Source organism: Ranitomeya imitator, chromosome 9 (genome assembly GCF_032444005.1).
Source record: "Ranitomeya imitator isolate aRanImi1 chromosome 9, aRanImi1.pri, whole genome shotgun sequence".
NCBI lineage: Eukaryota > Metazoa > Chordata > Amphibia > Anura > Dendrobatidae > Ranitomeya > Ranitomeya imitator.
In genome coordinates, this window is record NC_091290.1 from 130,100,353 (window position 1) to 130,123,553 (window position 23,201).

At 41.3% G+C, this 23,201-nt stretch overlaps 1 long non-coding RNA gene across 1 annotated transcript; it reads right to left on the minus strand.

Annotated features, from left to right (window-relative positions):
- Positions 1–1,832: 1,832 nt before the first annotated feature.
- Positions 1,833–22,870, minus strand: LOC138649638 (uncharacterized). Its single transcript, XR_011315337.1, has 4 exons — positions 22,751–22,870; positions 19,490–19,526; positions 18,250–18,356; positions 1,833–1,966 (listed from the first exon to the last, which is right to left on the minus strand). It is a non-coding gene; the product is annotated as an uncharacterized lncRNA (long non-coding RNA).
- Between the last annotated feature and the right edge of the window lie 331 nt (positions 22,871–23,201).

Here is a 23,201-nt window from a genome sequence, read left to right on the forward strand (position 1 = left end):
CAGTATCTGTAGCCTTTTGTTTCTGCTTTATGTTTACTGTTTCTGTAAAAAAAATTAAGGAAGCAGTAGCGGAAGAGTGTGCTGATTTTGGGGAGCAAGTGACCTGTTTAAACTTAGAATTATATAAGGTTAAGGCAACATGTGAAAAAGAGGTAGGTAATATTTTATGAAGTGGGCAGAGGGTAGTATACCGTGTAAAAAATTAGGCCATTATGGAGGCAAAAGAATGGCATGAAGATCTGTTAACATATTTAAAGAGATGGCTCTAAGTGACAGGCTAAGTGAAGGTGAAAATACAAAAACAAATGTACGTTAAAGTGGTTATCCAGGACTATTTAATTTCTTCACTATGGGCTTAAGATCTAACAGGCAGGTGATTAACTAACTACCTGCCTGTTGTGCCCGTCACAAATTTTTGCTGGCGCAGAGCTGTCACAGACCGCTCCTGTCGGCGATTCAGTGACTTCAACTTCCGTCAAGTAGACAAAGAAGAGGCTCCTCTTCCACTCTGCCCTGGTGATGGAGCGTGACAGCCAATGTCATGCTGATAGACAGTCAGCTCCCTGCTGCCTAGCTGAACTCGCCTGTGTTCCAGATGTTAGATATGCAAATCGCCCCTTCAGAGAGGAAGAGGACTTCAACTCCAGTGCCACCTACGGCAAGTAATAATCCTAAAAGTTAACATCAACGCTTTAAAGAGACTTGCCACATGATCTAGGATAAATGCTAAACCAGAATCTTGTGTTTCTTTTTTTTGCCCCTCACCAGTGCAAAGTATGAGATCTGATTTGGCTGTATGATAGGCCTCTGTCTGGGATCTAGGGAGTAATGTTTCTCCTTGTGGAGAGTGATATGCCTGGCATGCTAGTGTAAGAAAATTTATAGACCATGCATTACTCATTTCTTGCCCCACCTCATGGCAAAGCATGAGATCTGATTTGGCTACATGAGAGGCCTCTGACTGGGGTCTAGGGGGTAATGTTTCTCCTTGTGTAGAGTTACATTCCTAACATGCTAGTGTAAGGAGACTTATAGATAATGTGATACTCATTTTTGTCTCTCCTCAGTGCAAAGCATGAGATCTGATTTGACTGCATGATAGACCTCTGACTGTGATCTAGAGGGTAATGTTTCTCCTTGTGGAGAGTTACATTCCCAACCTGCTAGTGTAAGGAGACTTATAGACTATGCATTACTTGTTTTTTTTTGTCCCTCCCCAGTGCAATGCATGAGATCTGACTTTGATGTACAGTATGAGAGGCCTCTGACTGGGGTCTAGGGGACAATATCGCAGAGAGCGACATGCCTGACATGCTAGTGTAAGGAGACTTATAGACCATGCGATACTCCTCTGAAGAGACAATTTTCAAATTTAATTTTGCAGTGGAGCATTTCATGGCTTTTCAGTCACCTTACACTAGGATTTCCAACATGTCACTCTTTGCAAGGAAAAACGTAATCCCTTAGACCCCAGATGATAGAGCCGATACTAGACTCCTCTGACTAATGTCCAGGGTGAACAAAAGGATTGAATATTGAAATTCCAACTAGCCGAAACTTTTAGCTATTGGCTTTGCAACTTTTAGCCAATAAGCTCATGTTTCTCATAAGAGCAGTGGAAGAGGAATATGTTCATGTCGTGGGAGGCAGTGACCTGTCCATTCATATGGATGTAATGTAGAGAGTGGGAGAAAGTAGAATATAACACAGTACAATCTTTGGGGACAAGATGTACAATCATTTAAGAATAATGAAGGATTATCAAGATTATCAAGAAGTGGACAATTTATTTTAGTTTTGACTCTGAATTTAATCATTTTTTAGTATTCGACCAGTGTGATAAAAATGATGAAAACAACTAATTAATTGATTGCCTCTAGTTAACATTATGCTACTTCATCCATTTCATTTATCTTCCGGACTTGCAGTGATGGGTCAGTGATATGTCAGGGAACCATGAGTAATTCTGCAGGAATTAAGGATAAAACAGATGAATGTAAGCTTGTTAGTTAGAAAGAAAATGTTCTACTTATTTTTCTTAGACATCATTATAATCAATCATGCCGGCACCATGCCACTATTAATCACTGTCTCACATTGAAGGATACCTTAAAGGGGGTGATTTGAACTTTTATATTTTTTAATATTTGTAAAAACATTTTTTTTTTACTTTTGGCATGCATCAATAGCTGTCATAGCCCAATCGGCTCAGCAAATATAGGTGATGATCTGATCTTCTCTATATAGCAGATGTAATCACTTTCTATGAGCGCCGACCACTGGGTGGCGCTCACAGCAAGCCAGCACTGACAACCATAGAGGTCTCCAGGAGGCCTTCGTTTGTCCAACACATCGGTGACCCGCGATCACGTGACGGGGTCACCAGTGTGAGTATTTCCAGCGCCATTGCCGGAAGCGCTTGCTTGACAGCGGCATTTAGCTGGTTAATAGCCGTGGGTGGATCGTGATTCCACCCGCGGCTATTGTGGGCACATGTCAGCTGTTCAAAACAGCTGACATGTCCCAGGAAAGATGTGGGGTCACCTCCAGAGCCCACATCAAAGGGAGGGAGTCCGACATTGGCGTACTATTACGATGTCGGACTCACGATGTCGAAAAGGGGTTAAACCATTTTCATGCATATTCCAGCCAGGACCATTCATTCTGTTTTTTTTGCATGCTGAAATATTGTATTGTATTCCTATATTTTCTTGAAATTAAACCCCTAACCTAACGTCATATGAAAGACCACCAGTGTCCTCTAATGACATGGCAGGGACCGGATGAGATTGAGCTGTATGATTGTTTGAAGGGCAAAGCGAATAATCGCTGATCACACTGTGACTTACGGAACTCCCTCTCATCAGAAGCAAAACACACATCTACCACCGCAGCTTTGATTTGAAGACAAAAAGCAAAAATACCCTTCACTCAAATGAGCCATAAACAATGCAACGTCTCCTGTATCCCAGCAATAGAAAAATCAAAGATGGGAAGAAAACTCCTCTCTTGCTGTGAGGCTTTAACATTACGCAGCAGAAATCATTAAAATATGTTAAGAGCCTCAGTGCCTCGTTGCTGCTCACTGCGGTCTGATTCAACAACATTTGTAAGGTCAGGCTTTTCTCATTAAAGGATTTGGGTTTTTAACATTCGGCGGATAAACAGACTAACAAATCATTGATCACACCTGGCAACTGATTGGAAAAATTAAAGTGTGATGATAAATAATCATGTACTTATAACAAAAAAACTGACTGGCGCTTCCAAATCAGAAAACTCGTGTGTACAGGTGCAAACCAAGAGAAGCCATCTCTATAGTTAACAAACAAATAAAGTTATACCCGGTAGTGCTAAAGAATGTAAATATGGAATATATTAAATATGAATAGCATTACTGCTCTAGATAATAAGAAAAAATGGCAATACTTAGCACATAATTTGACTAATTCTTGCAGGCCCAGCAACCAACAACAAGTTCGCACCTGTACACACCAGTTTTCTGATTTGGAAGTGTGTCTCAAGCTTATGTTATTTGTATAATAGCTCTCTGACCGAGCACTCCACCCGCCAGCCTGTGGCGATTTTAATTGCAACTGAAACCTACCTACCTATAAATTCAGGCTTTAGCCTCATAGAGGTATTCACACTAGACATGTAGGTTCCCAGCAAACTGGAGATTGACTTGTCATTGGTTGCTGGGCCTGCATGAATTAGCCAAACTATGTGCTAAGTATCTCAATTTTTTCTTATTATCTAGAGCAATAATGCTATTCATATTTCATATATTACATAGCTACATGCTTTAGCGCTACAAAGTGCAACTTTATTTGTTTGTTAATCATGTATTTAGTCAGGTCTCATCAGAAATGCTGATGATTTTATTTAATCAAATGTTGAATGATAACCGAGAAAGAAAGAATGAACGAACGAAAGAAAGAAAGAAGAGGTCCCACCAATTCTCCTAGCCTAATCCAGAAAGAGTGAGTCAAGCAGCAAAAAGACCTTAATGATATATTCTACACCGTGGCGAGATTGTACGACCTTAGGAAAATCAACTACAAGAGGCCAAAGGAAAAATAGATTAATGGTTGGTTTGATAGAGAATGTAAAGAGATATGGAAAATTCTGAGAACAGCCTCAAACAAGAAACATAGCGACTCCGACCACCTGGGTCTGAAGGATTCCTATGACACCATACAAAAGCAGCACAAAACAATTACTCAGAAGGAAAAAGCAGAGTTGCATCTTTACCAAACTTAACCAACTCCAAGAAGCCCTCCAAGACAACTCCTTCTGGGTACTATGGAACTACATGAGCACAAAAAGCAAAAAACAACATCCATATCCAAAACGTCAACATCTGGCTCCAGTACTTCAGAGACCTCTATAAAGACATCCTGAAGAAAGAACTAAACCAAGAACAGAGAAATATAATAGCAAAACTAAAGGCAGTAGAGAACAGAGTCAAAAATTTCCCAAACCCTCTGGATACACCAAACACATTACAGGGTATTACAGAGAGCATCTCTTCCATAAAGTATAGAAAAGCCAGTGACCTGGATGGAATCCCACCAGAAATGCTGAAGTACAGCCCACCAGAAATACAGGCAACGATGGGAAATCTGTTTATTATTGTGCTAAGTTCCGGCTACTTCCCTAATACCTGGAATCATGGCCTCATCACTCCGATCCACAAGAGTGGGAACAGGTATGACCCAGTCAGCTGCAGAGGCATATGTGTCAGCAGCAACCTGGGAAAACTGTTCAAAAGCATTCTGAACAAAAGGATCCTCAGTTTCCTCACCAAGCATAAGGTCCTCAGCAAAAGACAAGATGGGTTCATGCCAAACCACCGGACTACCGACAACATGTACACCCTCTACAGCCTTATTCAGAGACACGTCCACAACACAAAGCATAAAAAAAATTGCCTGTTTTGTAGACGACTTTAAAAGGCCTTTGACTCAGTATGGCACCCGGACCTATTTCTGAAACTGCTTGAGAGCGGAATAGGAGGAAAGACCAATGATATCATCAAAAGCTCCTACACCAAGAACCACTCCAGCATGCGTGTAAACAGGAGAAGAATGGCTGATTTCCAGCAGAGCTGCGGAGTCAGACAGGGCTGCAGCCTAAGTCCAACGTTCTTCAATATTTACATCGAGTGGCCACCGCTCTTGAAACTTCCACATCATCAGGTCTCACAGTCCATGACTCCCAGGTGAAACTTTTTCTGTATGCAGATGACCTACTGTTCATGGTGTTCCAAAGGAGAAAACCAAGATCAGACCAGCACCCTTCGTTTGTACTAAACAACTGTACTCTTACAGGAACAGACAAATACACCTGTATGGACCTGGAAATTCACCAGTCAGGGAGCTTCAAACATGTCATAGAGACCCTGAAAGACAAAGCCTGAAAAACCTTCTATGCCATCTGAAAGAAAACTCTACCATCTGAAGACCCCAGTGAGGGTTTCACCAAAAATCTTCGATGTCATTATTGCCCCTATACTTCTGTGCAGCAGCAGTGTCTGGGGTCCTCACACACACCCAGATGGGTCAAAGTGGGATTTCAACCCAACGGAAATATTCCACCTGGAATTCTGTAAGCCCCTTCTCCAGGTCCACCTTAGCACCACCTGCAGTGCCTGTCGGGCTCAACTGGGCAGATTTCCTTTCCACTTAGCAGTTCTGAAGAGGGGGCTTTCATTCCGGGGTCACCTACATAGTAGCAATCCAAGCTCCCATCATAATAAAGCCCTGGTACATGTAGGTGGCCCACACAAACCAGGACCCCCGGAACAGCTTGCCCAAAGCAAACCAGACCAAAGCACCAATCACAGCAGCCTGACAAAAGCCAGAATCAGGAAGATGGTAGGCAAGGGTCAGGAGAGGTACGTCAGTGACTGGAAGAATGATATCACCTCACAGAAACTGACCATGTATGGGAATCTACACAGAGACTACAGACGGGATGGATGGAGGGATGGATGGATAGATAGATAGATAGATAGATAGATAGATAGATAGGATAGATCGACCTTGCACATCCCAGGTATTGCTTGCTACATTTTATACACAAGGGCTTTAAACTGATAGATCACATCATATTTTAATTTTATTAAAGTGTATAAACTTTACCATGAAAATAAATATGCAAAAGGCTATAAATTTAATAACTGAATTACACAATATTAATTGTTTTTATTTTGAAATCCATATGACTTCTCTCCAGGTGGGATCTGAGATAATAGAGATAATATGTTTTATGATTTATAGACATTCATTATATAATGGTTGAAAGTCAGGATCCAACAAGAGAGTACATGATAGGGAGATATGGGAAAGAAAATATAGAACGATTTTTTTTTTACACAGATTAAGAGATAGATACAGTGGGGCAAAAAAGTATTTAGTCAGTCAGCAATAGTGCAAGTTCCACCACTTAAAAAGATGAGAGGCGTCTGTAATTTACATCATAGGTAGACCTCAACTATGGGAGACAAACTGGGAAAAAAAAATCCAGAAAATCACATTGTCTGTTTTTTTAACATTTTATTTGCATATTATGGTGGAAAATAAGTATTTGGTCAGAAACAAACAATCAAGATTTCTGGCTCTCACAGACCTGTAACTTCTTCTTTAAGAGTCTCCTCTTTCCTCCACTCATTACCTGTAGTAATGGCACATGTTTAAACTTGTTATCAGTATAAAAAGACACCTGTGCACACCCTCAAACAGTCTGACTCCAAACTCCACTATGGTGAAGACCAAAGAGCTGTCAAAGGACACCAGAAACAAAATTGTAGTCCTGCACCAGGCTGGGAAGACTGAATCTGCAATAGCCAACCAGCTTGGAGTGAAGAAATCAACAGTGGGAGCAATAATTAGAAAATGGAAGACATACAAGACCACTGATAATCTCCCTCGATCTGGGGCTCCACGCAAAATCCCACCCCGTGGGGTCAGAATGATCACAAGAACGGTGAGCAAAAATCCCAGAACCACGCGGGGGGACCTAGTGAATGAACTGCAGAGAGCTGGGACCAATGTAACAAGGCCTACCATAAGTAACACACTACGCCACAATGGACTCAGATCCTGCAGTGCCAGACGTGTCCCACTGCTTAAGCCAGTACATGTCCGGGCCCGTCTGAAGTTTGCTAGAGAGCATTTGGATGATCCAGAGGAGTTTTGGGAGAATGTCCTATGGTCTGATGAAACCAAACTGGAACTGTTTGGTAGAAACACAACTTGTCGTGTTTGGAGGAAAAAGAATACTGAGTTGCATCCATCAAACACCATACCTACTGTAAAGCATGGTGGTGGAAACATCATGCTTTGGGGCTGTTTCTCTGCAAAGGGGTCAGGACGACTGATCCGGGTACATGAAAGAATGAATGGGGCCATGTATCGTGAGATTTTGAGTGCAAACCTCCTTCCATCAGCAAGGGCATTGAAGATGAAACGTGGCTGGGTCTTTCAACATGACAATGATCCAAAGCACACCGCCAGGGCAACGAAGGAGTGGCTTCGTAAGAAGCATTTCAAGGTCCTGGAGTGGCCTAGCCAGTCTCCAGATCTCAACCCTATAGAAAACCTTTGGAGGGAGTTGAAAGTCCGTGTTGCCAAGCGGAAAGCCAAAAACATCACTGCTCTAGAGGAGATCTGCATGGAGGAATGGGCCAACATACCAACAACAGTGTGTAGCAACCTTGTGAAGACTTACAGAAAACGTTTGACCTCTGTCATTGCCAACAAAGGATATATTACAAAGTATTGAGATGAAATTTTGTTTCTGACCAAATACTTATTTTCCACCATAATATGCAAATAAAATGTTAAAAAAAACAGACAATGTGATATTCTGGATTTTTTTTTCTCAGTTTGTCTCCCATAGTTGAGGTCTACCTATGATGTAAATTACAGACGCCTCTCATCTTTTTAAGTGGTGGAACTTGCACTATTGCTGACTGACTAAATACTTTTTTGCCCCACTGTAAATGATTGATAATCAAATGCGGGGAACCTGCAGGGGTCCATTGCTTGCCCCCTTACAAATTGATCTGGTACACAGCATGTAATCACACTGTAGAGTTTTATACCCAGTCCTCCATGTATTCTGAGTTTATATCAGTTTCTGTGCCCTATTTGGTCTTTTCATATATAAAACTCTTAGATCAAAGTCCTTTTTGACTTGTACCAAGCAGAGTTTCCAAGCTCCTCACTTCTGCTCGGCCTACAACCTGCAATAGTGACTCCATTCCTTCACATCTCCTGCAGTCTCTCTCACCAGTGGTCACCACTCACCTGACTAAAATATTTAACCTCTCTCTTTCTTCAGGTATCTTTCCCTCCTCATTTAAACATGCCATCATAACCCCTTTACTTAAAAACCCATCCCTGGACAAGAACTGCACTGCTAACTACAGACCTGTCTCTAACCTTTCCTTCATCTCTAAACTCCTGGAACGCTTGGTCCACTCCCGTCTAATCCGCTATCTCTTGGATAACTCTCTTCTCGACCCCTTACAATCTGGTTTCCGCTCTTTACACTCCACTGAAACTGTCCTCAATAAAGTCTCTAATGATCTAATAACAGCTAAATCCAAAGGTCATTGCTCTCTGCTGATTCTCCTGGATCTATCTGCCACATTTGACACTGTGGATCACCAGCTCCTTCTCACTATGCTCCGCTCCATAGGCCTCAAGGACACAGCCCTCTCCTGGTTCTCCTCCTACCTCTCTGTCCGCACCTTCACTGTATCTTTTGCCGGCTCCTCTTCCCCTCCTCGTCCCCTTACTATCGGGGTTCCGCAGGGCTCAGTCCTGGGCCCCCTCCTTTTCTCTCTATACACTGCCCCTATTGGACAAACAATCAGCAGATTTGGGTTCCAGTATCATCTCTATGCTGATGACACCCAATTATACACTTCTTCCCCTGATATCACCCCCACTCTAATTCAAAATACCAAGGATTGTCTGTCTGCTGTCTCTAACATCATGTCATCCCTCTATCTGAAACTAAATCTCTCCAAAACTGAACTACTTGTGTTTCTCCCTTCTACTAACCTCACTCTACCCAACATCGAAATTACCCTGGAGGGTTAAACTGGATCACCCCCAGACGCAGGGCCGCGGGGTACTCGGTATCGGGTCCTTCGGTCCCTTCCTTCTGGTGATGTCACGGTGGCCCGACCCGGTCCGTGACCCTACTAAGGGGCGCTAAATTAAAGATGGTGCAAGTTTGTCAAGTTTTCGTGAAGCCACCTGTGGTATTCGGTCAGGGTGACCGACGCTGCTTAGGGGTCCACTGGGGTGATGTTATGGCAGCTAGATGTAACACCTTCCCACAGGTGAAGTGTTTCCCCAGGGCTTCCCAGTAGATCCGCAATCCAGAGCACTGCTAACAGGGCTGGCTGAGACCGGCCGGTCCGAAGGTACAACCAGAGTTCCCTTTGCAGGTGGAAATCAGTGCCTACCTTCTAGCACCTGGGTGTTGTAGTCCTTCCCTGCTGAGCACCACGGGATAGTCCTCACAACTGTCATATTTGTTCTTTCTTTCTCCGTCCCCCAGATGATATGGCTATGACGCACCCAAATGACAGGTAGGCCTGGAGTTATTCTGGGACCCTAGAGACGCCCCTCTCCCACAATTGCCTCCTATGTCTGCTTAGGTGATTTAGGTGAGACAGCCAACCTATAATTAACTGTCCTGCCGCTGTTTGAAGTAAGGCTTGGAGCCCAATACTTCCTCGGCATTCTGGCCACCGGCTACGCGCCTCAGTAGGATGTTGCCGATCTCGGGGCATGACTCCTACTGGTTCTATCGCCTTTTTGCTGTGATCTCATTTCTCACTTCTCCACAATATACTTCACTTCATGTCCTTCCTTAAGATGCCGCCACAAGGTAGTGCAGGCGCAGCTCCGTAACAATCTGTCCTTTTCGCTAGGTCAATGCCAGGATCCCACCCCTGACAGAGACCCCCCTGAATCTCCCCCGCAACACCCTCTGCTCAGGATGTTGCCTGGACAAAACCCAGTCAGCTTCTCCCTCACTTCCTATCCAACCCCCAGTTTTACCCAAGTGTGAGGAGTGGCCTAATACATAGAACCCTTTTCTCCCCCTGGTGGCCGGAGTGTGAAGTGTAGTGTGTGACTGTGATACCTGGTCAGGTGAACTCCTTTAGTGTCATCAGACATAACATCACTCCCCTTAGTGGCAGAGCGACATTACTGCAACGACCAGGACTCTGGGGCGATGCACAACCATAACTCCCAAGCAGCATGCCCACTGTCTTGGGGTCATATTCGACACCGAACTTTCCTTTACTCCCTATACCCGATCACTCACTCGCTCCTGTCACCTGCATCTTAAAAACATCTCCAGAATCTGACCTTTTCTCACCTTTGAAACTGCTAAGACTCTTACTGTTGCTCTTATCCATTCTCGTCTGGACTACTGCAACTCTCTTCTGATCGGTCTCCCTCTTTCCAAACTTTCTCCTCTCCAATCCATCTTGAATGCGGCAGCCAGGGTCATATTTCTGTCCAGCCACTTCACCGATGCCTCCATCTTGTGCCAGTCATTACACTGGCTACCCATTCGCTACAGGGTCCAGTATAAACTCATCTCTCTCACCCACAAAGCTCTCCACAGTTCTGCACCGCCTTATATCTCCTCTCTCATTTCTGTCTATCGCCCTACACGTGCCCTCCGTTCTGCAAATGACCTAAGACTAACATCCCCTGTAATCCGAACCTCGCACCTCTGTCTCCAAGACTTCTCTCGTGCTGCGCCAGCTCTCTGGAATGCATTTCCCCAGACGATCAGACTGATACCTAGCCCCGATCTATTCAAGCGCGCTTTAAAAACCCATCTCTTCAAACAAGCCTACCACATCAACTACTCAGTAAACTAACTTTGTCCTGTTCCCTCCTTCCAAATATTATTCTAAATCTGCACCCTACTATTCATCTGTCTCCACACCCTCCATGCACACTATTTATTATAATTGCCAGACCTGAAATAACAAGCACTTTTCACCTATTGTGTCCCCCCATTTCCTTGTAGATTGTAAGCTTGCGAGCAGGGACCTCACCCCTAATGTCACTGTTTAAATTGTCTTAACTTGTACTGAATTTATTGTCTGTACATGTCCCCGCTTAATTGTAAAGTGCTGCGGAATATGTTGGCGCTATATAAATAAAAATTATTATTATTATTATTACCATCATCCATTGAAGATCATATAAATCACGGTTGCTGCTTGGAAGTATGATGAAAGGAAGTCCATATCTTACAAGAAATCTCTGGTTGGCAGGACTAATGTCTGGAAAGACCAGTAATCTTACGATTTCCTGCTGGGTAATTGCAGAAATGTGTCGTCGCTCTGAATGTGTTATAGCGATACCTATTACTGTCTAAATGAGACTCTGAAGATGACCATTATAATTCAGAACATGAATCCTTCTCACCATAATACATTCATTATGGTGCATTTTTGTGATTTCATGGTTCCGTGGAATACCACTGTGCATACATCAACCATATTGGACCACAATGCATCCCTAATGGTTACTTACAACCTAGTAAATGCCTAATTATGTGCTTAAATTGAGACTTTTCAGTTGTCTGATCAAACATAGATCTTGGGTTTGTATTAAGGACAAGTTAATTGAACTCCATTGGGAAGTTTCCCAAAATTCAGGAATTTTCGTGAATCTAAGTTTTTGGGAAACTCTATTTGCGCAAATCCAGCAAAATTAAAGTTATTTCCTCAAAAAGTATGTGCAAAGAAAGGATTAAATACACTAAAATCGATAATTACATAGCCCCTCAACTATTTTTGCCACCGCAGTTCTCTGCTGGTCCTCTGGTGGCTTTCTAAGGCATCAGCACTGGTCTCCTATTCACTCTTCACCGACACTTCTGGCACCAACTAGGCCTTGAATAGAGATGAGTGAATACATTTGAATTTTATTCAATGCCAAGATTAGATTTTTTAAAGTTTGATGGAGGCATCTGGTGGTCGTCACGTTTCTGAACAGTAAAAGGCCATCAAAATGTTAAAAAATCCTTATACTCACATCATCGTCCTATCTTCGTCACCTGTCCAGTCCTCGCTGTATCTTCAGATCATCTCTTCTCGTGCTGAAATCTCGGGCCTCTCACATTGAGTTCCAGTTTTGATGAGAGTCTTAGAGGGTTCTGCACAAATGTGCTACAGGCCATGGTAAGATAACGTCTCTGCGTATGCGCAGAATCCTCCCTTGTGCCAATAATTAAACTCCCTTCTTGGCATGAGCGTTCATGGTATTTCAACGCAAGCGGCGACGATCTGAAGAAGCAGCTAGGACCAAACAGGACATGGTGAGGTGCTGTGCAGCCTTGGATGTGAGTGGTCCAATAAGTATAATGATTTTTTCTTATTTTTTATATATTACATTTATTATGCTCTAGGGTCTGGACAGGGACATTAAATAACTTTTCCACACTTTAATTTCCTGGAAAAAAATTCTCAAAATGGAGAATTTGAATTTTGCCTTTTCCACTCATGTCTAGCATTGTCACATGTTTTGATGTCCTGACGTTATGACATGAACTTCCCAATGTGACCCCAGCAAGTCCGAAGAGCAGGTGCCTCAGAAAGCCAGCATAGGATCAGCTGAAAACTTCGGGGCCAAGGACATGTAAGGGGCTCGGTGAGTGTGATTTATTTTTTAATTTTTGTTTACTCCTTCATGGCTCATTTACTATGCTTTGTGGTCGGCAGACCTCAGAGAACATTAAAGTGCACTTTTTAGATGCCAGTCAGGTTCATGGGTTTTGCATTGACACCAAATTAGAGCAAATCTGTCAAATTAGAATTTTGTCATATTCGCTCCTCTCTAGTTTCTGTCATTGGTTGATGACTGACAGTGTTTTAGTTCTATTTATCAATCTCAAATTTGATCATAAGCTTCCTTCCTTCATATGTCCTTCCTTTCCTTTCCTTTTAGGTGGACGCATCGAAATGGCCAGCTTTGAAAAAAAAACAATGATTTTGTAATCCTGTTTTGATATTGAATTCGTGTCTGAAAACATCAGAGTCTGGAATGAAATCTACAGAAAGATAATGGTGGCCACGTCTTAGATAGGTATTCCCATCAAAAGACATTTATGCCATTTAGGAGTAAACCATATATGTCTGACAGGTGGTGTGCCACTTATTAGAGAACTATGACCTCAATTCTTTTTAGGGTGGAATGAGTGATGAGTCGCTCTGTAGCTCTTTCTATACATCACTATATAAATTTGGGCAAAGGATGAAGTTGGACAATGTGTCCACTTCCATTAATGTTTCCTCTACGAGGGACCCAAATATTACTATTTTCTATTGATTTTATGGTTTGGGGTGGAGGGGCAGGGATGACATTTTCATTATTTACCTTCACAATACCAGCACCCACTCCTGTATCGGCGAAATAGGATACGAGTAAAGATGAGACAATTCTACCAACATTCAAATTTAGGATATTTGCCCAAATGTGTCCATGGAATATGATTTGCATTCTATGTCAAATCGAATGTGTCCCTATTGACAGTAAAAAACAAAAAACACATTTAAAAAATAAAAAGCGAATACGCTCTCTTCATCTAGACTTTTGGCTTTGGTCTTCTGCTCTTCAATCTCAAATCTTAGGAGCAGTTGGGGACATAAATGCACCAAAGAGTGAAGAATGATGAGAAGACTGGAGTCACAAGTAGGAAGCCGGGTGGGACAAGTAAGGGTTTAACGTATTATTTTTATTTTTTACACCCTTCCCAGCCCTGTAAATAATCCAAGAAATGTGTGCCTGGCCACCATTTTGCTGGATTCAACATTCAAATCTAAAAAAAATGTGATTTTGATAAATTCACATTTATTGTGAATTTGATTTACTTCAAATCAAATTTTCTTTACTACAAGTAAATTAAATATCCAGAAATGCCAAACTAATATTTTCACGTACACAATATATTTAATAAAATTGTGATGACTTTAGGTGAGGAAGAGAATGCAGATATTTATTTTTTAGTTTCTTCTCTTGGTGATTTTGTAGATATTGCCTGTGATTTTGTTTGATGGCAAGTATGTGTTTTAACTTTTCTTAGTAAGCAACGATATCAGAAAACTAAAAGAAATCTTGGTCTTTCAGGTTTCAGAAATGAAATGACCTGGCTCTATCCTCTTGTCACTGTATAGTGCACAAGCGTAGAGAAATTAAACATGAAAGGGCAGACATCTGAGAGACAGAAATTACCCTAGGGGCGCACGCTGCTGCCGTCCATCTGTAAATTTAAACAGCTTGGCCATTAGAATAACCAGTCAGAATAAATGGCCATGTGTGAAAACGAAAAGACAGTAGCCTGTCTAACACAAAGAAATATATTTAAATTGCACACAAAAAAACAAAGGGAAAGAAGACAATAAAACTTGAAATGAGCAAATTTGCTCAAATTCAAATTCGGTAAATTTGCACAAATTCATGAAAAATTCGATACCTATTGAATTTATTTAATGTGAGTCTGACATGACATTAAAAATCATAATACATGGATGAGCTAAGAATGGCGTTAAAGAACAATAAACTATCATACTCACCTAGCCCCTCACTTGTTTTGATGGTCTTCCAATGGCATCCTGAGACATGCATGTTTTCCATTTACTCTTCGTTGGCACTTCCCACTTCAACGCATGTTGTAAAGTCATAACATTCTCATGTGAGTTGCCCCATTCAATCAAGTGGCCATGTGGGGCAACACATTTTATGATGTCATAACGCGTTTTGAGACTTAGCCAGAAAGTCTGCCAAGGAGTGAATAGAAGAATGAACCCAGAGCAAGTGCCATCGGAGAGCCGGTTGGGAGCTACAGGAGTACTAACAGGTGATGGTAAAAGTAAGTTTGATATTCTATTTTTTTGCAACCCTTTACCATCCCATCTAAAGCAAAATGAAGGCCAAGTGGCCACCATTTTGCATGATTTCCAAAAATTTGAATTCTTTAGAATTTATGAATTCTAAACAAATTGAGTTAGTTTACAATCGATTTGCTCGCCCTTATGGAGAATGTTCACGATTGTTCAAATTATGGGCACAGTCTTTGGTTGCATCTTGGCCTCATATTATCCACAATATGGACGCTAAGTTTGAACACTGACTGGTATGGATCGAAAATTCAATTCTATTTAACCAGTACCGATAAAACAATGCACACAAATTGTCGCCTTGTCATATAAGCCTTGCAGCCGTATATGAAAAAAAGGATGAATAGTCATATAAGGTGCCAATAAATAATCCAAATCGTGAGGCAGTTAGTTAAGAAGAGTGTGCGGAAAAGTGACAATTAATAGGATACAGTACAAACACCAACGTGGAAAATAAACTGCAAAGCTATACATGAAAACATGCAATATATACACACCTAATGTAAAATAAAAGTCTAATAGAAAAAGACTTAATAATATACACATGTAGATAATGCAAAATTAAATGTGTTATTTATAGATTTCAATTTTTATAATTATTTTTCATTAATGTGTTCAATAATAAAGAATTATAATCATTTTGTCTAATATTTTTGGGGGTTTGGTCCACTGAACTAATGCTTGAAAAAGGAAGATTTTTCTGGAAATGTTTATTTTTGTATCTTGCCCGATTAAGGTAGAGATCATTTGATCCTGCCTCTCAAACTCCAGTGATGGTCCATCTGATGGTTTCACCTCTTGGCATCCAGCCTCGGACAGAACCGCACTCAAGTGGCCATAACAAAATGGTGTTCATAAGCAGACTTTAACAGCTCTATTGAGATAATTGGTCAAGTGATGTCAAAAGGTTGTTCTGTCTAATATTCGAGTCCAGACAGGGAAGCCATCAGATGGAATATCACCGTAATATGATAGCAGGGATCCCGTGATCACTAACTGAACAGCGGGAGCTGGGCAAGATACTAAAATAATTGTATTTAGAAACATTAGCATTTTTCAAGCATTAGTTCAGTGTGCCAAAAAGTAGTGGATTACCCTTTAACTCTTGTTTTAATCTTCTATAGAGTTGAGCATGTTGATTCGTAATTAATTAAATTTGTTGTGAATTTCCAGAAAAAAATCAGATTTGCCAGAATAATTCTCACCTATCCTAGATCTGCTCCTCACCTGACCAGCTGCCACAGCCGAGAATGGTTTTCCACTCACGTTGAATCAGTCTTCTTTAGGTCTTCATTTTAGATCTTCCCTTGCTTTGAAGGCTTCACATCATGTATGTGTCGTGACTAGTGATGAGCGAATATACTCGTTGCCCGGGTTTTCCCGAGCAAACTCGTGTGGTCTCCGAGTATTTGTGACTGCTCAGAGATTTAGTTTTCCTTGCCTCAGCTGCATGATTTATGGCTGCTAGACAGCTTGATTACATGTGGGGATTCCCTAGCAACCAGGCAACCCCCACATGTACTCAGTCTGGCTAGCAGCCGTAAAACATGCAGCTGCATCAACAAACACTAAATCTTTGAGCAGTCACAAATACTCAGAGACCACCCGAGCGTGCTCGGGAAAACCCGGGCAATGAGTATATTCGCTCACCAATAGTCGTGACCATCATTGGTTCAATGGTGACTAGTAGGAATTAAAAACCAAGAAGACCAAAGAGATGACCACTCCAAAGCGAGGAAGGACGAGTGAGAAGTGGGGCTAGAACAGGTGAGAATAATCTTTTAAAACTGTTAGCGCCTTTCGATCCCTTCTTTTCTTTAGTTCTTTCAGTTCCGGAGAGACATCAAAGCATTATACACATCCTTTCTGGTCAGTTTCGATATGAATCTATTTTTTTGGATTGAATTGAAGCTGCCTTTCAATTCGGTCGAATCTAGAATTTGGAAAATCTGCTTAACACTAGTTGTAAGGAGAAATAAATTAATTAATAAACAGTTATGGAAAGTGGCACTGATTGGCTGAGACCAATAGATTACTTTTTCTATCTTAAAGGGGATATCTGGAACTTAAAAAAAAAATGTGCCTAAGCACTAACATGCAGGTAGTTGCTACCTACCTGTCTGTTGTGCCCGGTGTCTTTCTCTGCCAACACACAGCGGTCACAGACTTCCGCTGATGTCACATCAAGAGCGGCAATTTCTTTTCCTGTTGACAGGGCAGGCTACTGGTGTCATGCTGATTGACAGCTGCCTAATTGGAGGAAGTTGCTTGTCAATCAGCATGATGCCAGTAGTCCTGCCCTGTCAACAGGAAGAGAAACTGCTGCTTTGTTGACAGGGAGCAGCTGAATCTCTGGCAGGAAAAAATCAATGACAGGCGCCTGGTACAACAGGCACATACTGTAGTTGCCTGAGTTAGCCGGTTGTCTATATCCCCTTTAAGCTGGTAGACAACTCCTTCAAACTTCATGTTATGGGCAACAACACCCTTTATTTATCCAAGACATTATTTTTACATCCTACAGAGGAAGAAACATTGTGTTTCGGGGCCACAGATACTGTAATTGTACTTTGTCTGCCCTTTGACAGAGTTCCTATAGGTTATTATCCTAAGTAGTACACATGATTATTAACTCATCCAGCCTTCCCCTTTCACAAGATTACTCGTTTTCCCCAAGCGTTTTCCTGCTTCACTGTAATTAGTCAACGGACAAGTTCAGCTTAACCACTGTTTTCATTTTGTGGACAGACTTCGAGACTTTAATTAAATGTGCATCTTCTGGTGCTCATCCAGTTGGGCCTTAACCCTTTTGCCATTAAGGAATGTCTAATGTACAGCAATTATATTACTATATATATATTTTTTTTATTAATGCAAGGTTGCGATACTTATTAGATTTCAATGCTGCCATCAATTTTACATTATCTTATTAGCATAATTTTTCTTGTGTTCTTTTTTCTTATTATTTCCAACTGGAATATAATAAGGAAAGAGTATATATACGTATCCATTCTGACAAAATAGAATAGGCTTCTTGTTTTTGAGCCAGAACAAGAACTACAAAGACAGAAAAACTAAAAACTAACCAGCACCTCCTAACAGAATGAGGGATGTGTGAACAGGTGCAAGTTGTTATGGCTGCATCATATACAAGCCAAAGAGTGCAGCAGAATGCTCTGAGCTAACATATGCCAATATTTCATATGCAAAAATCTAAAATGCATTACTGCTATATATTACCCAGAAGAGCATCATTACTGTAGAATAAGCAGCAGAGCCATATATTGTATAACCTGAGATGTGTCCTTCTGTTCGAAGCCTCCAGCGCCGGTGCATTGATGCCCAGGGGTCAGAGCATGCCGTACTACCGTTATCTCCGGGATGTTGGTTGGAGCAGCAGCTTCACCGGTGGTGAGGACATAGAAAGAGAGAGAATGAAAAAGCTATCTGCTCACGTCAATAGCTATTATGTACAGATATGATCTTCCTTACACTTCTTGAGTCATGACTAGAGTTGAGTGAATTTTTCAAAATTCGGTTCCGATTACGATCGGCAGCGAATATTGTGTTTGTAATATTCGCCGAACGTGATTGGAGTCAATGGGAGAAGAAATGACCGAATATGTTCGGAACATAAATTCGACAAGAATTGAGTACCAATATGGCAAATTCAGAATCGGCAACCGATTCTGAACATATTTGCTCAACTCTAGTCATAACTCAACAAGTCTATCGCATACACATTTCTCAGTACGTGATGTGGGGTGCGCCTTCAAGGCTTAATTTATCTCCTCTTACTCTATCCGACACTCAACCTCTGTTCTACACTATAAAGTGAGCATAAATCCCACCCGGTTTTCCAGGAAGGCTCGGATTGGACTATTTAAAAATTGCTGTATTGTCCTTTGTGTAGAGACAATCACATGGACCCAGACTTAACAAGCTATTTTATTGATGTTTCCCATACAATATCCTAAGATGAGTGGTAGATGATACTTTGTTCAGAACTGTTTATGCTAAATGTGTCTCTTTGTGACCAACCAGTGGCGGAAAGGTAAATTGCAACCAAAGGTTTTGCTGCCGTACAGGCAAAAATTTATTGAATTTGGGTCATAAAGAAATTGTTTCCTACTTCTGCTTTCCTGTCTGTCAAACTTCATATAAGCATGACATAACAGCAGGCTTTTAGTTCAGGGTTCGCAAACCAATAGACAATGGCAACGGCAATTAATGAAAGTCACGTCCTGGCTACTATTGTACTGGCCGGATGCTGTTGAAGAAGATTGACCTGGATGGTGAATTATGGACAATTAAAGTTGACATATTAAACTGGTATGTGGATTAATTTCTTCGGGAGGGAATGAGGGCAGAAGTTGTGAAAGGACTATTGTGAAACAACCATTGACCCTAGATGGAGCCAATGGTTTCAAATCACTTTTTAAGGGACTGACTACTTCCCAAATTCACTTTTTAATGGATTTGATTCCACTAATTTCCAGTTCTGACATGTGCTATGGTTTAGTCATTACTTACCTCTAGGACATGTCTTCGTTGGAACCAATTTCTCACTCTGAAATTAATATGTAGGAAACAGTCACATCATTATCACCTGAAGGAGTCCTAGCAGGAATAGCTGAGGAACATAATCAAACAAATAGGGCAGCACACTGCAGCGCCAAAACATGCAAACTTGAAAACACGAAATTTTTTATTTATTTTTTTTTTTTTTAAACTGCATTACTGCACTAGAAATATGAAAAATGAGAGCTTTTAGCGCATAAAAATGGCCAATTTTATGTGTACCTCGTAGCCACGTTACGGCATCTCTCTTATACGAGGTCCTACTCTAAACCTACCTCTCTGAGAATAAACGTCTCCATCTGAATGGGTACATGTGAAACCTCTCCTTGGACTCAAATTCTCTCTCACTGTGGAGGGGTATTGGACCTACTATAATTAAAACACCTGAAGCTAGGAGGCAGGGAGTGCACGATCAGAAGGCTAGAGAATACATTTCAAAAAACCTGATCTGCACATCCAAACATAGACACAGTGTGAACAGGTGCTGAACCCAGAGTCGCCAACTCGTATATAATCAAACAAATAGGGCAGCACACTGCAGCGCCAAAACATGCAAATTTGAAAACACGAAATTTTTTTAAACTGCATTACTGCACTAGAAATATGAAAAATGAGAGCTTTTAGCGCATAAAAATGGCCAATTTTATGTGTACCTCGTAGCCATGTTACGGCATCTCTCTTATACGAGGTCCTACTCTAAACCTACCTCTCTGAGAATAAGGTGTTTTAATTATAGTAGGTCCAATACCCCTCCACAGTGAGAGAGAATTTGAGTCCAAGGAGAGGTATTCTCAGAGAGGTAGGTTTAGAGTAGGACCTCGTATAAGAGAGATGCCGTAACGTGGCTACGAGGTACACATAAAATTGGCCATTTTTATGCGCTAAAAGCTCTCATTTTTCATATTTCTAGTGCAGTAATGCAGTTTAAAAAAATTTCGTGTTTTCAAGTTTGCATGTTTTGGCGCTGCAGTGTGCTGCCCTATTTGTTTGATTATATACGAGTTGGCGACTCTGGGTTCAGCACCTGTTCACACTGTGTCTATGTTTGGATGTGCAGATCAGGTTTTTTGAAATGTATAGCTGAGGAACATGACACACACACACACACACACTGCGGCACAGATCCTCTACTCGCAGGGTTGTCAGCTACATTGCTAGAACATTCTTGATTACTAACATTAAAAATACATTGTAAAGAAAGCATCTGGAGATCATGATTGCATTTCCATCTTCCTTCCTTATGTGGTTAGTACAAGATAATCTGCATATTTCCAATTCTCATAAATATATTGTAACACAATGCCAGATGTCCATGTCGACAGTTGCTTTATTGGAATAGGTTACAGTTGAGTTGGTGAAAAGGTATTTCCTCTTAAAGGGATTCTCATACTAGTGTTCAACCAACCAGTCATGGAAATTTATCCTGAGGCCCTTCCGTCATCAATAGAAACTATGTTTTTAAGGCAATTCCTGCATGTGTTGCGGCAGTCGAACTGTCCCTCACAGTGTGGGAAAGTGCAATAAGAAGGGATGAGGGGAAGGAAGCCAAGACACTAGGGAAAGGGTGAGTGGAGACACCTAGGCAGATCTAATAACATCCTACCTGCCATATCGTCCCTAAATTGGTTCCTCACCAATTGCCGAGCATTAAAGCTAAGTCCTGTATCTCCCTAGAGCTAAGCCCTGGATAAGTAGGGGGTAAGGTGAACACTGGTCAGCCCCCACTGTAAACTAAAGGCAAAAAGGTAGACAAACGAGAGGAATGAACCTAGCTTCAGCAGACTCAGAAACGTAACACCAATTGCCCTCAAATAGCTCCAGAGAGGACGTTAGCCAACTGCTATAGCTCCAAGCCTTCACAAGGGAAAAATGTGAATATCACCGGCGACTCTCTGCGGCAGACTGGGAATTTATATACACCCAGGTCCAGGTTTGTCAACTAGAGCCGGAAGGAGGTTGCCACTGGGTCCAAAATTCAGAAGGATTAAGGATGCATCTGTAATTCCAAACGCAGATAATTTCTGCAGCCAGATGCAGAGCAACAACTTGTTGCATCTGACACATCCTTGACACAAACAGCCATGAGACAAGCAGTCATGATGGGACTAGAACATATTTTTGAGCACGCCAAAGACACTTTATTAGCACTCGAGCATGCTCAGATAATATCTTATTCCGAGCACGCTTGCTCATCACTAAAGAGTCACATTAGCAGAAATCAAAACCTTTTTCAATCAAAAACATCCTAACCGGCCAAGTCACATGGTAACATATGACCCCTTCTTTGATGATCCTTTCACAATTCTTGCATAAATTGAACTTGCAAGGTTTTGGATATTTTCTGCTTGAATTTCTTTGCAGGATGTTAGAATAGTCTCCCAGGGCTGCTGCTTAGATGTGAATTGCCTCCCACCCTCATAGATCTTTTGCTTGAAGATACTCCAAAGATTCTCTATAGGGTTGGGGTCAGGGGAAGATGGTGGCCATGCCATGAGTTTCTCTCCTTTGATGCCCATAGCATCCAGTGACTCGGAGGTATCCTTTGCAGCATGAGATGGTGCAATGTCAGCATATAGATGATTTCGCTATGAATGGCATGGTTCTTCTTTTTGTACCATGGAACAAAGTGTTCAGTCAGAAATTCTATGTGCAAAGCTCATTTTCACACTTTCAGGAACCGTAAAAAGGACTTAGCAGCTCTCTCCCCATGATTCTGCCTCCAAAAAATGGCCCCGCCACCTCCTTGCTGGCTTCACAGCCTTGTTGGGACATGATAACCATCCACCAACCATCCGCTACATCTTCCATCTGGATCATGCATGATTGCATGTCACTACTTAGTAAACAAGAGTGGTTTACAATTAGTCTTCATTTATGCCTGGGCCCACTGTAACAATTTCTCCATTTCTGCTTGAGAGCAATATTTAGTAGTGGCTGAATGGTAGGTTTATGCACAGCTGCAAATTTCTAGAGGCTCTTACACCTTGAGCTTTGTGGGACTACTTTAGGCACAAGCAGATTCAAATACCTTTGTGGTGCTTTTTAAGGGTAAATTAGCACCTGCTCTCTTAATCCAATGAATGTTGCTTGCAGAAACCTTCTTTATTATGCCTTTATCTGCACAAACCCATCTGTGCTTTGTATCAACCACAAATCTCTTCACTATATGGTGATCACACTTAACATTTTGGGAAATATCAAATATTTTCATACCTTATTCAAGGCACTGCACAATTAAATGCCTTTTGGCAGCAGAGATATCCTTTGTCTTTCCAATATTGCTTGAATCCTCTGGCTTCTTAATAATGTAGAACGTCCCCCTTAAGTCATTTTCTGTTAAATGGGCTCACCTGGCAAGCTAATTATCACAGATGTTAGAGATTCGTTTCAGTGACTCAATGACTGAGACAGAATACTATCCTTGAGATTATTTGAAAAGCAAAAAATTACATCTTTATAACATTTAAAGGCAATTTGGATAATAATAAAATAATAAAAGTGCGAAGTACACTTATACTTACTGAATTTTCTAAACGGAGTTGTGGATATTTTTTATTTATAAACACGCCCTCTTTTTTACATTTCCCACCTCTTTTTTAGGCTACGCCTACATATGCGGCTTGTTGCTGCAGCATGAATGTGCATCTAGACTTAATATCAAAGT